This window comes from Vigna angularis, chromosome 6, assembly GCF_016808095.1.
Source record: "Vigna angularis cultivar LongXiaoDou No.4 chromosome 6, ASM1680809v1, whole genome shotgun sequence".
NCBI classification, from domain to species: Eukaryota; Viridiplantae; Streptophyta; class Magnoliopsida; order Fabales; family Fabaceae; genus Vigna; species Vigna angularis.
In genome coordinates, this window is record NC_068975.1 from 11,011,892 (window position 1) to 11,021,440 (window position 9,549).

The 9,549-nt window shown below is 36.0% G+C and overlaps 1 long non-coding RNA gene and 1 pseudogene across 6 annotated transcripts; one reads left to right on the forward strand and one right to left on the reverse strand.

Moving 5' to 3' along the window:
* Positions 1 to 842: 842 nt before the first annotated feature.
* Positions 843 to 2,076, reverse strand: LOC108344099 (tabersonine 16-hydroxylase 2-like; annotated as a pseudogene).
* A 2,620-nt stretch (positions 2,077 to 4,696) lies between these two features.
* Positions 4,697 to 8,414, forward strand: LOC108345695 (uncharacterized). 6 transcript variants are annotated; one of them, XR_008249932.1, is made up of 6 exons: positions 4,697 to 5,665; positions 5,774 to 6,355; positions 7,085 to 7,339; positions 7,509 to 7,613; positions 7,768 to 8,117; positions 8,205 to 8,414. It is a non-coding gene; the product is annotated as an uncharacterized LOC108345695 (long non-coding RNA). The 6 variants fall into 6 exon arrangements; XR_001833723.2 differs by lacking the exon at positions 8,205 to 8,414 and having other exon boundaries at positions 4,698 to 5,665; positions 7,085 to 7,353; positions 7,501 to 7,613; positions 7,768 to 8,081; XR_001833724.2 differs by lacking the exon at positions 8,205 to 8,414 and having other exon boundaries at positions 4,698 to 5,665; positions 7,501 to 7,613; positions 7,768 to 8,081.
* The last annotated feature ends 1,135 nt before the right edge of the window (positions 8,415 to 9,549 follow it).

Here is a 9,549-nt window from a genome sequence, read left to right on the forward strand (position 1 = left end):
GAAATGATACTCTTAATTTAGTGTATTTAGCACAACTTTCATTTCTTTTGGCTTTTAGAGACGAAAAGAGTTGGACCTGTTACTACTTAGCAGAACATCAACAACACATTACACCTTAACTACTTCAAAGTTTACGAAATCTTTTTGGTTTGGCTAAGATTAAGAATTAATACTTTTTCAATGAGTTAATGCATCTATAGTTAAACAAAATAATTAAAATAAAAATGAAAAAGACAAGGAGCTTTTCACTAAAATTATTCTAATGTAGCTAATAAGAAATAAAGTTTATAGCCATGTCAATTTTTGTTAGCCAATTAATTGTACCTTTTCTAATGGTGCCATAATGAAAAAGACAAGGAGCTCTTTACTAAAATTACTTCCTGATTCTTACAAGTTTGTTAAATGTTATCTTATCTATATGTTTTCAGGTCTAATACATGCAGGACGGATATCTACTGAAAGAAAGAACTTGGGGTTAGAATGTGATAGTTACCAAAAAGTTGTTAGCTGTAGAATTAATTAGAAACTATAGGCGAAGGAAGAAACTGAATCTCCAAAAAGTACAAATTAAGGAGATTCAACAACCATGCTTGAAATTCAAATGAGATTCAAGTAAGAGATTTGACACTATTTCTAATAAAATAATCTTAAAATAATAAATTTATGAATTTTTAGCACAACCTTCGTTTAATTGTGGAGACTAATTTAAAAGTAATATATTAATTAAACCAAAAATACCTGAAAGTTATAAACATAAGAGTAAATAGCATTATAGTCTTTCTGGGCCACAAAGGTAAGAAAAATAAAACAGTTTTATACTATGGAATTGTTACAGAATTTTCATTTTCAGTGACAGCCAAGCATAGTGAAAGAAAGCCTTATTTCAATTGACAATATATTTTTATTGTGCAGTATGCATTATAAAGATAGCAAAGGTTTCAGTTTCTGAAGGAGAAGTTCATGTGACAGGCAAAGGATGATAAGGAAAAGCAAGCAAGAACAAATCATGCTTTCTTCGAACTGTCACTCCAAACAATTCAGTCATGTCCAATTCTTCACTTATCATTCCACTTGGAAGCTTCCAATCAAAGTGATACAGCAACATTGCAAGGGCCAGTTCCACAACTCTGGACGCAAATGAGCTTCCAGGACATATCCTTCTTCCAGCTCCAAAAGGAATGTACTCAAAATTATTCCCTTTGTTGTCAATACTGCTGTCGATGAATCTCTCGGGATAAAACCTCTCTGGTTCTCAGTCCAGTAGCTTGAATCTCTTCCAATTGCCCAAGCATTGACTATGACCTTGCTTTTGGCTGGTATGTTATAGTCATGTATCTCACATGCTTCACAACATTCCCTTGGGAGCAAAAGAGGAAGTGGAGGGTGTAATCTCAAGGTCTCTTTCAATACAAGTTTCAAATATTGTTCGTCGAGAGAATGTTCAGCAACCCTTCCTTCCTCGTTGAATACCCCTTTAACCTCTCAGCTTGTGCTTTTTTCATTCTTCATCATTTCAATCATCACCCAATCTATGGTTGTTGCAGATGTCTCACCTCCAGTACCAAAAGTGTCCTTAAAAAGTGTTTATCAATCAAAGACGATAAAATTATGAACACAATATTATTAGCATAAAATGTATTTGAAAGAGGTTATGATCCTTACACTTTATAGAAACTAAACAAAACTCACCAAACCAAAATTATCGGCGTAACATCTTCTCCTGGATTCAGTTTTCACGTGAGTCCTCCAAACAAAGTAGCAAGGTGTCTCTCTCTCCGCATTTTCTCTCTCATACACACCATACTTCCACCAAATATTCCTTTCTATTGTTAAACTCACTACATTTTTGGTTCTGCAGCAAACCTACCAAAACTTCTTTTTTATATTTCTATCCCCTTATTCCCTACTGGTTTTTCCTTTCTTACACCACCAACACTTTCTTGTGCGAAAAACCAACCCACTCTTGCCCCTGCTCCACCTTATTTCTTCTTCTATTTCACATCTTCTAACTTTACAACCCAAACCTCTTCCAAAACACACCAGGCTTATTTCCCTTTTTTTCTCTTTCAAACACATTTTCCCACCTCTCTTTTTTATACATCTTTTCCACCATCCAGCAGAACTAGTTATCTACTCCCAGGATATTGGTTCAGTGTCCCAACTCTCCATCCATCTATATTATTATAATTATTTAACTTCAAATATGGACTAAAATAAGTTTTCTTCATACTTAAAACACATTTTACCCTGTCAACACCCCACAAATTTTGTCGGGTTGAATAAAATAAAAAATATAATGTGTGAAACTTTTTATGTTTTCATCTTTATTTCCATTTTTATTTTATTTTCACACAAAAAAATCAATAAAATAATACTTAATAAATAAATTTTGATTTTCTTTAAATTTTATTTTATCTTTATTTTTCTTTTTTGTTTTTATTTTATTTCATTTTATTTTTTGTCTCTTTTAAGTAAACCAAAAAGTCAAAATAACAAATATAAAATAAAAACAAAAAAAAAATAAAATTAAAAAATATAAAATATTGAAAAGAAGAGGAGAGATTCTTCACCCACCCTGTCCTCTACACATTATTCTGTAAATAAATTTTTGGATAATGATACTTAGACAACATTTTTTGATAACATTTTAACCTCATTTACGTGTTATTCTGTGATTGGTCCAAAATTATTCCAATATCAATAATAATAATCATAAACACAAACATGGACCAATTATAGAATAACACGTAGATAATATTAAAATATTATCAAAAAGATGTTGTCAAAGTATCATTATCCTAAATTTTTTATTAGGCTTGATATCCATAAAAAAATATAATTTATGTTAAGTTTAGTTTTTTTTTTCAAACAGAGTTTAAATAGTTAACTATAGACCATCGAGGTATGCAAAAGAGTAATGAGATGAAATTTAAATGCATATGTGGATTCCTTCACACAAAGTGAGCTGGATTTAAAAATAAATGTCCTTTATTTAATGACGCGGTGGACCGCCACCTCGTCCTCGTCTCCGCCGGCGAACGTCGCCTTCGCACGATGGACCGTGAAGCTCAGGCAGATGACATGGCTCGAGTGGCTTAAGATCTTCCTCCCTTGCCTACGCTGGATTCATGGCTGGAATCACCGTCAGTGTCATGCTCGTTCCTCAAGTAGTTGATAGATGCTTGTTTTCTGTGTAATGAAATCATGATTAAGAGAGAACTAAATCGTGTAGGAAACCAACAAAATTAGGATTAAATTTGACGAAAGTTAGCTTTGTAGAGAAAATGGATTGATTATAACTAAAATCGTGATTCTAGGGACAACTTTGCATCTGCTTGGGTATGGTGAACTGTCCAGTGCTTGTTGAATTGAAATTCTGGGTTTGATGGGGTCTTAGAGTCTGCACAAGGGAAGGATGATGATTTTTAAGGACTTAACTTTCCATTCTTTCCAAGTAAACTGGGTCTGTGAAGTCTAAAATAATTAAATAATTGAAAATTAATTTGAGAAGAGGGAAAAATAACTTAAGCTTAACATACGAGGTTCCTTTAGCATCAATGTCAACCTAGAATTTGATTGCAGCAAACAACCCAGAAGATTGTAATTTGTCAAAGAATTTACAGTTTAGCATTGCTGCCTCTGAACACATAAACGAAAATGGGTACAAAACTAATTTCCAGTTACATCTAAACAATATAAACTACATTAAATTAATCAATACATCCCTTTAATTTCCTAGAGTTTAAAATCTTTAATTGGGATCCCATTTCTTTATGTCCTTATTTCTTTATGTTTAATCTCAATTCATCAAATTAGAATGCCCTTTTATGTCCATAACATCTCCTTTGTAATCAATATTCCATTTTGAACTTCAGCCTAACATCTAATCTATTAATACTTCATAATCACCATACATTCTTTTGTTTACATTTTTTTCCCCAGTCATTATGCTGCTTTCGCTTATCAGGCCCCTTCTTTGACAGAGCTGTTGTCCCAGTTATCAAAGCATTGAAAAAATGTGCATTCGAATGCTTTTAATATCAATTTTTAGGGTTCTGCAACCGAGAAGTTTGGCGGTGGAGGAATTTTTTAATGGGGTCAATGTTTGGGAAGAGACAGTGAGAGCAGATGTAGCGGAGAGTGTAGGGGAATCAGATGAGGCTACTTCCTGTGTCAAGAATGAAGGGGGAGGTTTGGGGTGGAGTTCCAAAGTTGAGATCTATGGAGTAACCATCATAACTTTTTGGGTAGATTTGGGTTGTGGCAACTGAGGGAGCATTTTGGCAGTGTTTGAGGTGGCGGGCTCAAGTTAGAGAAGTTGAAGCGGAAGAGGACAGAGGATTGGGGTTTGGTTAGTATAGGAGAGTGATGAGTTTCATTAAATATCATAAATACATTTTCAAAAAACATAAAATCCACTCACTAAATTTTAAGGTGTCCACGTCAGGAGTTAAATATCATCTTATTTGGGTTTTGCACACTTAGACTATTTGTTGTTAACTATTTAAATGTCGTTTGTAAAAATGACTAAATTAAACATAAATTACCTTTTTTAAAACAATATTAAATAAAAAAATTGACTACACCTGACGAAAATAGAAACCATCATACACTTGACGAAAGTAGGGAGCATAAGGTATTAAGCCTTTTTATTATTAAGGAAAGACCGCCAACTTCATTCATTGTGGCACACTAAGGTGTGTCTCCCACATCCGTGATGGCTGCCACGGTGCCTACCTTTAATCACATGCTTTCTGATTTCTGACTAGGGGAAGGAATTGAATATTTTTGGCCCACAAAAGGAGAGTCTGGAATATAGGAGGGGATTAATATATACAAAGAAACCTACCAAAAACAAAACTAAAGGAAGTAAAACAGAAAAAGGAGAAAGAAAAGGGTTGAACCCAATTTCCTTCTAAAAAGGGAACAGGACGCTTTTATTCCAGAAATGAAAATGGACTGAAACCTAAAATCAATTCTCTACTATTTCTGATTTTTTCGGATTTGAAAACGAGCCTAAGCCCATGCCATTTCAGGGTATTCCTCTCAAGCAGAAACAGGGAAAAGAAAGCTGCCCCATCCCTTCTTCTCTTGGCTAGCCGCGCAGGGAAAGGATCCTCCTCTTTAGCAACAAGATTCACGCCGAGAGAAAGGTTCATCCGAAGCAACCCTTCCTATCCCGGTGACCGTGTTCGCGAGGAAGAGTTCGCGGTTGTGAAGCCAACGGGGACCTTCCGGCAGCGAGGGTGGCGAGAGCGACGATGATTAAACCCGATTGGACGAGATTCGGAGGGAAGGTCAAGATAATGGAGAGTGGCTCTTGGCGGCGGTAAGGGAGATTCAAGGTGGTGTAGATGGTGGAGTTGAACGGAGGTGGGTTGGAGATTCACGATGCGGCTGTGATGAAGGAGAAGACGGCGACGCAATGGAGGCAGTGAGGCGCGCTACGGCGGCTGACGACGGCTTGGAGAAGGGGCGAAGGCGGAGGGGAGGCGCGATGGTTCAGGGCAGATGAACATGGTGATGCTGAGGCGCAATTCACGGTAGCTGCTTAAATGTGGTGGAAGTTGCGGTGGAGATGAGTGGAGGTTCACGGCACTGCCGTGATGAAGGAGAAGACGGTGCCACGATGATGGAGGAATGAACCTAGGTTTGAGAATTTACGGTAATGGTTTCCTCGCAACGCAACCTTCAACTATCTGGTGAATTGGTCTCTCGATTCGAGGTCCGAATGGTACTCAAATCTGGTTTCTGGGTTTTTGCCGTGTTTCAGGTGTTTGTTCAAACTCCCGGTGACTCATGGTTGCTATGGAGGCAAGGAAATTTGCTATGGTGGCTGATGATGGTTCGAAGAGGAGGATGAGGGTGGTTCGGCAAATTGAAAAAGGATTGAAGGGTTCACAGTGGCTTAGCCATTTCTGGTTTTGTGACTTTCTTCTTGCAGGTTTGAGTGGATAAACAAGGATGCCGGTGAAGTGATGGCAGGGAGGTATGGTTGATTGGTTACGAGTTGGGTGATGCGGCTCACATCCACGGTGCACGGTGCGGCGGTAACTGAAGGCAAGGTTTGCGAGGAGGAGAAGTTGATGTCGATGATGGCGGGTGAGGACGACAGTGCTGTGAGAGGCACCTTAGATGAGTAGAAGACTCTATCTTGCACTTTTCTTTTATGATTGAATTAAAGAATGGCAATGAAAGAAACTTTGAACCTGATTGAATCCAATTTTGGCCTGGGGTTTGTGATTTGGTCGCCATTGGTTTGTTAGATGCAGGGGAAGGGTGAGCTGGAGATTAAATGAAGATCACGCTTTGCTTGATGCATTATGGAGTCATGAAAGATTGGATTCGGGTGAAGGTGGGTTGGGTTTCGGATTGCACTAATGGAAGATGTTTAGATTTGTTTTTCATGTGATGAATTGGTACCTCTGTGTGACATGAAATGGACTTTTTTATCTTGATTATCTTGTGAATGAAATTATGGATGGATTGAATGGAATTGAAGATGAATGAAATGGAACTGTAAAATGAATGATAGAGTAATAGTGTACGAGCGCGGGAAAAACTGGGTGACACTAATGGATGGGTGTTGAATGAAATCAATGATATAATCATAACCAATAATATGAGCAAAACATCACAGAATTATATGCCAACTACTAAAGTGAGTCTGAACCATAACTTATACATAGTTTCATAGAAGTTCAAGTTCATGACATACCTCTTGAAACCTTTCTTCTTTCTCTTGTTTCAGATTCTCCCCTTTTCTACTCATGCTTTCCTTTTGCTTCCAAGTTCTTTTTCTTCTTTGATTTTCTTTCCCCTGACTTCCTCTTCTTCTCCTCCTCTCCAGTAGCCTCTTCCTTTCAATTCTAGTTTCCTCCTTTTTTTTTTTAATATTCAAACTTCCCTTTAGATCCGGGAATAACTCAATCAAACTACAGTTAAGTATATTATATTATACTTAAAAAAATTAAACTTGTTTTAACTAAAAATTAATTAAATTATTCTATAGTTCAGATAAAAAAATTGAACTTTATACCATTTCAGTGTAGTTAACTTTTAACCACATATTTTTCCCTAACAGAGAATTTCATCCTCAAATTGAAAACCCTCCCCAAATTGAAAACCCTCGAAGCTAGGTTCGAGAGGGTTGAGAGAAATGCGAAGAGAGTTCCATGGTTCCTTGGCGAAGATGCACTAGGAGGTTCTATTCATGGACCAGAGGCACTAGGAGGTTCGATTCATAGACCAGAGGTTGCCTACAAAGGATTGAAGCTGCAAAAAGGGGCTGCAAAACGGGGCTGATTGAGGGGCGCGAACAAAACCTTTGTTAAAGTTGGTGCGAAGTCACTCGTTGGGTTTTTCTTTCCCTTCCCTTTTTCCTTCCTTTAGTTTTTCTATAAAAAAAGTTGTATAATAGTTTTTCTGTGAGTTAGTTTTGGTTACTCTAGGTTCTTTTCAGTTTGAGGGTGAGGGTGATTAGTAGATAATAGTTTTCAGTTTTGCAGCCGTTAAAGGCTCACCGTTGTCGAAGCGCTATTGTTGAAGGTTCGCCGCTGTTGTCGCACTCTGTTGTAACACTTCTCCTTTAGCTGTAACTGTGCAACCCAAAGGTAATAATGTTTTTCCCTTTCCCTTTCAAAAGGGATATATGTTATGACTTTCTTGCATTATAAAGGAGTGTTTGTTTTCAGGCCTTATTCTGGAGTCATTGTATCAATGATCTTTGTTTGTGCTAATAAATCTTGTTTGTGGGCTAAATGCCAGGAAACCTCCAAGTTCCATTGCTTTCAGGATAAGATGGATATCTTAGCTCCCCACAAGGACCTATCCCCACTTGAATTTCCTGCAAATGAATTTAGTCTCAGTACTTCATATCTGAAACAAATTCCTTAGTTCCTAGTTTATTATCAATTTATAAGTGCTTTCCCTCCATTCCCCTTAAACTTGTATGTTCCTTGCTGTTTATTCTTCTATTACAGTAGAAGTGTCTTTAAAATTTTACTGACTCATCAGAGATGTAACCATGGATATGATGTTACAGGTGAATTCTTGGCACTTACTGGAGATTTACACGTAAATAATTATCTTAAAAATTTGTTGATTTATTGTATCAGGTTAGGGTCAAACCTGGTGAAAGTGCCATCGTATTTTATACTACACAAAACAAAAGTTCTACTCTAATAACATGTGTTTCTACGCAGGAGAGGATATTGACATGTCTGTAAGTGTTTTTGAATTGAACTCCTATTTGTACATAATGCACTTTCGTCTAAACACTATACATGTGTTCTTTGCTATTGACCCAAAATTTGAGAGGGATCCAAAAAGGAATGGTATCAATAACATTATGTTATTATATACCTTCTTCAAGGTTTGTAAGGAATAAGACCAACTTGAATGTTCATTTGAAATTCAAATAAAAGCTCCTTCTATTTCAAAGTACAAAAAAGCAGAGTACATTGACGAAGGTTAAGTTTTCGTTACTTATGGTGGCTGCATGAAAGACCAAAATTTATTTTCATATTTTTTTTACACCTATAAAGAACGTTGCCCTTTCTGTATAATAGGCAAGTTCTTTAATATTTTCATCTTCAAGAGAACTATTAGGTAACCTTGTGATCAAGTTTTGAAGGTTCAAGTAAATGTCTTCACCAAAATAGTAAAGAATCTTACAAGAAATACTGAAAACAAAAACTTACAACTGCTAAATCGGAAACTCCACCTAAAAGGGGAACCTTTATAATTGGGTAATAAGAGAAGAGGTTACAAGTTCTAACACAATCTAAACTTTATTCCACTTATGATTATGAAAAGTCACAAATTTTGCAAGTTTTATCTTTTATTTAAAACAAATTATTTTATACGATGAATTTTTTTAATTACAGAGAGTGCTAATACTTCTCGTAACGATCAAACTAATGATTGAATAAAGGAAAAAAATAATGCCATTAGCACTTTCTAACATATTTTATTATTGTTTAAAATTTATTAAAATATAAATTATGAAAGGAAACTATTTAAAATAAAAAGGGAATGTCAAATTTTGTTATAGGTGTAATAAATTTGACCATTTCAATGTGTTACTCGGAAAAATAAGATAAATCTTATGCTTAAGAAGATATAGGAGAAAAAAACTGAAAACTAAAGAACTAATTTAGTCATGGACCCTAAATTAGTTTTATTAATGAAAACCTAAAACTTGAAAGATAATGATACTCTTACTCTTATTTTTTACAACTTTTTAACTCCAGCAGGTGGTGATTGTTTCAGATGGGCAAAAAAAAAAAAGAAAATAACGTGGAAAGAGAGAAATTAGAGATTTTAAGAGTTTTGATTTTCATCGTGGTATTTGGATTCAAAATTTCATTCTTCCTTGCGATAGAGGGGTTGTGCGAAAGAAAGGGTTGTGTGACGTCGTTCAACAAACTTACAACCGTCGTTCGCAGTTCGTATCGCTGCAACCGTCGTTTCGAAGTATTGTTGAAGACTCAAACCACCATTGACATGAGTTTTGAGGGGGTTGTGCGAGAGAGAGGGTTGTGCGAA